At 43.8% G+C, this 6,039-nt stretch overlaps 1 pseudogene; it reads right to left on the reverse strand.

The window, feature by feature from the left end:
• Positions 1-2,889: 2,889 nt before the first annotated feature.
• On the reverse strand, positions 2,890-4,644 carry LOC141817465 (NAD(P)H-quinone oxidoreductase chain 4, chloroplastic-like; annotated as a pseudogene).
• Between the last annotated feature and the right edge of the window lie 1,395 nt (positions 4,645-6,039).

A 6,039-nucleotide genomic window follows, 5' to 3' on the forward strand; every position in this document is an offset into this window, starting at 1 on the left:
GAGGAAGTCAAGTATGCAGAAACCTTAGGGTACTTCATTCTTCCGGGCTACCAACTAACTGAATTTGGAATATGTATGCCAACCGACTTGAGGCTAAGTTGGATGGTAATGATGCAACAGCGTATATAAAGAAGCGGATCAAATAGTCAATCTACGCGGATAAGAGCTTGAGCTTTCATGCTAATATAGATCTTGTGGTCGGGAATGTTCAGCAAATATGCCTGCAATCAGATACCATGCTGCAGTGCACGAAAGAAGGGCGAGCTCTGATCAAGCAGAAATTGCATAGTAGACGAACTGGTGATGATGAGTGAACCTTCCCCTCTAGGGAATGCACCACACGAGCTTCTTTCTTATATTCTTTGCTGGCTGCTCAATGGTACCATTTTCTTCCTGCCTGCCTGCGATGTTGGAGGTGGCCACATCTTCACTTTGCAACTAAGACGAATCAAGCAAAACATCGTACTCTCTGGAGTGAGCTAAGCTTGGTGCCTTTCGGTTGAAAGGGTAGTCAGTTCACAGCCCCACCGATTCAAGGAAGAATCCCTGAAAGAATAAGCCCATGCTTTCTTTCGGCAACTCTTGATAGATCTGATTTCCAATATCCAAAGGAATGAAGAACTGAGCGACTGGAATCTTCCACTGCGGAAGGGCGGCTAAGCCCATGGAGAAGAGCTGACTATCCCTAGGAAGTGTCGTGGCAAAAGAGTGAAAGTGGGAATCGGCATAGGGCGCAGTAAAGGCAAAGAGAAGAGTCGGTCTCACCTCCGAGAAGTTCAGTGCTTTGGGACGGGAATCCGCTTTGGATGTACAAGAGCAATTGATCACATTTGAGCATGCAACTCTCCGGGGCGAAGTAAGGAAGCCGGGTCCGTGAAGTAGTGAAAGCAAGGTGCGACTATTGAATATATAAAGATGATCATTCTCACTCTTACGTCTTGTCTTATTAATTAGTGCAAGGTAGTCTGATTGTCTTGTCTCTTTCGCACTCACTCTATCGCATCTGACTTAAGGGGAAGTGCATGAATGTCTTTCTTGTCTTTATGACGTGCTATTAGAGTCTTTATAGTTTATATCTCCCTCGGCCCTTCACAGCTCCATTTAAAATAACCGAAAAGTTTAAATTGGAAAGCGATCCACATCATTGCAAGCGCCTGCAGCAAGCATCACCCGCTCTGATCTTTGATTCCAGCAAAGAGTATGCTCTCAGTCTCTTTCTTTTCCTTCGCTCGTGACCAGGCGATATAGATCGGTAAGCATTCCTTTCGCCCAGACGGGAGTGCAGAATCGGCTCACCTCTCTTGAGCCTATCTGTCCTCATGCGCTAGCCAAGATCTCGGGAATTTCTTTATAGTATGGGAAGGCAAAGCAGGAGAATCATATTTCACTGAAGGTATATGAAAGTTGAACTATAGGAAGCGGGCGGGGGGTCAGAGGACTGCCTTACTGTAGAATAGAAAAGAGTCAGTGGCTTGCTTTATGCTATGGTTCGTTTGAACCGGAAGAACACTTTATCAACCTCTATATGAAATAGATATGCTATCTGTATAGTCTAGGTCCCAAAAGCCATATATGATTCATGATATGGGTAGGTTCTTTCTCCGAGTAGCTTTCTCCCCATTTGAAAGCCGATATCTGAGACATGAATTTCGCGGTTAATATGAGTGCTCTTTCCTTTGAAAGCCAGCTATATCTAATCATTCCACAGCTCTATATAAGATCCTAGGTCTCTCCCAGAGTCCATTGGAGGAAACTTGTGCCCGCCTGAGGCATATCTAATGCCAGTACTCAAAGTGAAACCAGCAAGGAATATGAAATGAATCTCTGACTCCTTAGAGCAAGAAGTTGGAGTTGGAAGGGATCAAATGAGAGACTCTTCAAAGAAGAGATTGGAAGTGACCTGGTTTGCAACAATTGCTTCTCTTCCCCTCCCCATACTATAGACCCTATCTGGAGCACTTGGAATATTTAATTCTATTAAGCGCAAGCTCGCGTCGTTATCACTCGCACCTTCCTTCTGTATGATCCTCCTAGCGCCCAGGACAGCTAACTCGCAATAGATGCGCATGAGAGTAGAAAGTGTGACCTCTCACGTCTTGTCTTATTATAGAAGTGCGTTAGAGTGTTGATTGTCTTGATATAGTGTCTTTTTTCAAGTGCAAATAATGGTAGGGCAGGTCTTTTGATCACTCTCTCGCATCTGACTTATTATCCGATTAGTGCAAGTGCATTCTGGTAAATAGTGTTGATTTAGTGTCTTTATTCTGTGTCAGATTACGTACCTGAAGCTCGAGCGTGTCGTTATCACTCTCTCTCACGTCTTGTCTTATTAAGATGTGCATTTATGTATTTCTTGTGTGTAAATTGTCTTTCGTTCTCATTATATAATCAAGATATTCAATAGTCGCACTTGGAAGTCTTTTGATTGTCTTTATTGATGTGTTTATTTAGTGTGTTGTTGTGTCTTCTTTTTAGTGCTAACTCCTTATTACCGGCAGCAGAGCAAACGGAGTAGCTCGAGTCTCTCTAGAGACAGTTCTTATTATAATATCAATATATTCAATAGTAGCACTTTGCTTTTATTCAGTCTTCTTTTCTCTCTCGAGTCAATTCTGTCGAGCCTATTCTCACTGTACTGTACGATCTTCTCTCTCAACCGCTACTCACTCTATGAACTCTTTCCATTCACTTCCGTGTCTGCTTCAGCTCCGCGTATTCTTATTATAAAGAAGAAAGATGAGTTCGTAGTGGCCGTCCCGGCTCCGCACCTCTCTTTTGGTCACCACTTTCTTTGAGTATGAAGTACGCACTCCTTCTAGCGATCAAGTTCCGTTCCGCTACAAAGATCAGTTCCTTGCCTTGAATGTAGGAGTATGCCTTCCGACCTACGGGTTCCAATATAGGAAGGGAGGAAGTAAGCAATCTCCTTATCGGCGGATGCACTCTTCACTTTCATTGTCTTGCTGGTGCGAAAAAGAACAATAAAAACAACAACAACAAAAACAATAAAGAAGACCACAAGTCGTTCCGAAAGTGCAGCACCATGAGAGAGTCTTTGCACCATTGAGCCCGATTCCGGTTATGGAACCAATTCCTATAATTGTCAAACCCATGTGAGATAGAGAAGAATAGGCTATTCTCTTTTTCAAATTCCGTTGACCGAGAGAGGTCGAAGCTGCATAGATTATTTGAATAGTTCCTACTATTACCAACCAGGGACAAAATATGGAATGAGCGTGGGATAAGAATTGCATATTGATTCGAATAAGTCCATATGCTCCCATTTTGAATAAGATTCCAGCTAGAAGCATACATGTACTGTAATGTGCTTCTCCATGGGTCTCGTATCGGGTAACCAAGTATGTAGAGGTATAATCGGCAATTTGACGGCATAAGCAATAAGGAATCCAAAATAGAATATTCTTTCCGGATATGATTGATTAGCTAATTTTCCTAAATCGAATGTAGGTTCATGAGAACCATATAAAGCCATACCCAGAACTCAGACAAAGAGAGCCCCGTCGCCGAGTAGAGACGTTTCTTTCCTGGATCAAAGTGAATAAAGAGGAATGAATTCTAACTCCCACATCATTAAAAAAAGGGAAAAGGTATCGATAATCAAATGGTCCTATTTGACCGCTGTACATTGCTAGCATGAGGAAATAGAACAATAGTGAATTTGGCCAAGCTGCTTAAGTAGCGAAACTTGTGATAAATCCTGTCACGAAAATGGGTCCTATGGAAAGTCCATCTATTCCCAGTCTCCAGTGAGAATCCAAAATCTCTATCCATTTCCAATCTTCTTCCGGATCAAATGATGACAGGGTCGAGTGATAACAAGCAAATACCTATAGCATACCACCTGAACATCTGATTTCTTATATAAGGAAGAAAGCAAATTTTCGAGCAAAAGAACAAGCCAAGGAAAATGATTCGTGATAAAGACAAGATACGGACCACCCCGTACTTAATAAAATAAATTATTCTATTCTGAAAATAAATATAAATTCTTTTGTCGGTAAAGAGGAATCAAATAATTCAAGTCTCTCTTATTGTATAACGTAAAAATCAGATAGTCCCATGCTGCGAGTTCTTTCATGCCATAAATAGACAGGGACAGTCAATAAATCCGTTGGACAAGCGGATTCACATCTCTTACAACCTACACAGTCCTCGGTTCTTGGTGCGTAAGCAATTTCCTTAGCTTTACCATCTGTCCCTATTTTCTTTATTCCTCATTTCCAACACATCCGTAGGGCAAGCTCGTACACATTGAGTACACCCTTTAGATGTATCATCAATTTTGACTGAATGTGACATTGAATCTATAACGGCCCACATCAAACATTTTCAATCTGGTATAGAAGTAGTAGTTATATTGTAGACACCAGACGATGCGGTGGTTGTATAAAGTTCCGCTTGCTAACGAAATTGTCTACTAGCTCAAGTTCCGCTTTCCTCTATCTTCTGCTCGGCTTGCAAGAGACTGGATCTGCTGCTCTTCTTGGTGCTCTATACCACTGCCTTGCGCGCACTCCTCGGATTGGGAATGAAAGAATGAAACCAGGGGCGAATCAAACCATCGGCGCCACGTATGGAACGGATCAAAGGCTTTGGGACGTACAGATGGACCTTCTCGTTCATGGCCTTGCGCTCCGAACATATGCGGTATAGTATGCGTTCGGGTCGTACGGGGCTTTAGGAGTTCGCTGTCCTGGGCTCTTTGCAGTCCTTGGCTTGAATCAAGGTAGTCCCGGTTCAGAAGCGAGAGATTGGAATGGGGTCAAGGAGACCAGCGGGATAGGAAGAAGACCCCGTCACTCGAGCGTCGAGCCCTCGACCTTTATCAGCACAACTTTGATCGTTTCAACCATAAAAGCACTTGAGTGCGATATCGTCGCTGCCGCATTGAGTCCCTCCAGAAGTAGACACGTTTAGGAAAAGATTCTATCTTGCCTCACTTCAGAACGCTTCATATTCTATCTTGCGGATGTAAGTAGTTACGTTGAGGAAAGGAAAAGATTAAACTAAAGAGCAGTAGTTCGCCGGCATCTCGCACGGAATAAGCACTCTCTCTTCATTAGACTCTGCCCGCTCCTGCAACGTACGAAGAACCCTGGAAAAGGAGCAAGAGAGGACATTTGTAAAGGGACGGATGCGCTCTACACCTCTTTCAAGAGTTCATTCCAATAAGTACTCTACTCCAAATCAGATTCAATCAACGGCTCCTCTTTCAAGGCACAATCAAGTCAAAGACCGGAAGCCACATAAGCAGAAAGAGGCTCAGCACCATCAGTTCAATCCTGATCCTCCTTCTAAGTCAAGAGTGATAGGTTTTTTCCTTAATAAAGATCGGGTATGATAAAGGTAGGGACTTCTAACATGTCATTTTCAAGTACGCTGTGCCATTCCGTTCCAATAAGGAAGATTCGTTCTTTTCCGGAGCTAGACCGATAGTCAAGGAGACCCGCAGGAGGTAGCGGAAGATCATATGCGCGGCTATGGAAAGAGTCCCGACCGGTAAAGCAGAGAATGTGCGATGTAGGGAATGGGGAGAGTTTTGATTATATTACATACGGGATAGGAACTTAGAATAGCTCTACTGGGTCACGCTGAAAAGAGCTGAGGGCTCCCTTCATTCCAACGAGCAAGCGGACGGCACGGGGGCAAACTCACATAACTGTTTAATGAGCAACTCCTGCTTCTCGGACCACATATGAGCAGGCTTTACCATACGATGACAGGACAACTACTGGAGCATCTGACTCGGGAGTGAAGACTTGAATAAGCCGCCGGTCTTTGCCCAGTAGCGTAACAAAGCATTCTGATTCTGATTGTCAGAGTGCCTGGTTAGTTTGAAGTCGTCCCGTCCGTTGTCCTGTCTGATCTGCCGGCTCCTATCCGGAAGTGAATGGCATGGGCATGGAAGGATAGAAGGCCCGCCGCTAGCTCAGCTGCAGTCGCTCTTCCTACATCGTACGGGAATTGAGTGAATGGAAGGAGAAGGCCCCAAAGGCCCATTAATAGTAAGTGGCGATA

This window comes from Curcuma longa, unplaced genomic scaffold (assembly GCF_044706935.1).
Source record: "Curcuma longa cultivar G26 ecotype Majalengka, Jawa Barat unplaced genomic scaffold, ITB_CL_G26_1.1 contig_20613, whole genome shotgun sequence".
NCBI classification, from domain to species: Eukaryota; Viridiplantae; Streptophyta; class Magnoliopsida; order Zingiberales; family Zingiberaceae; genus Curcuma; species Curcuma longa.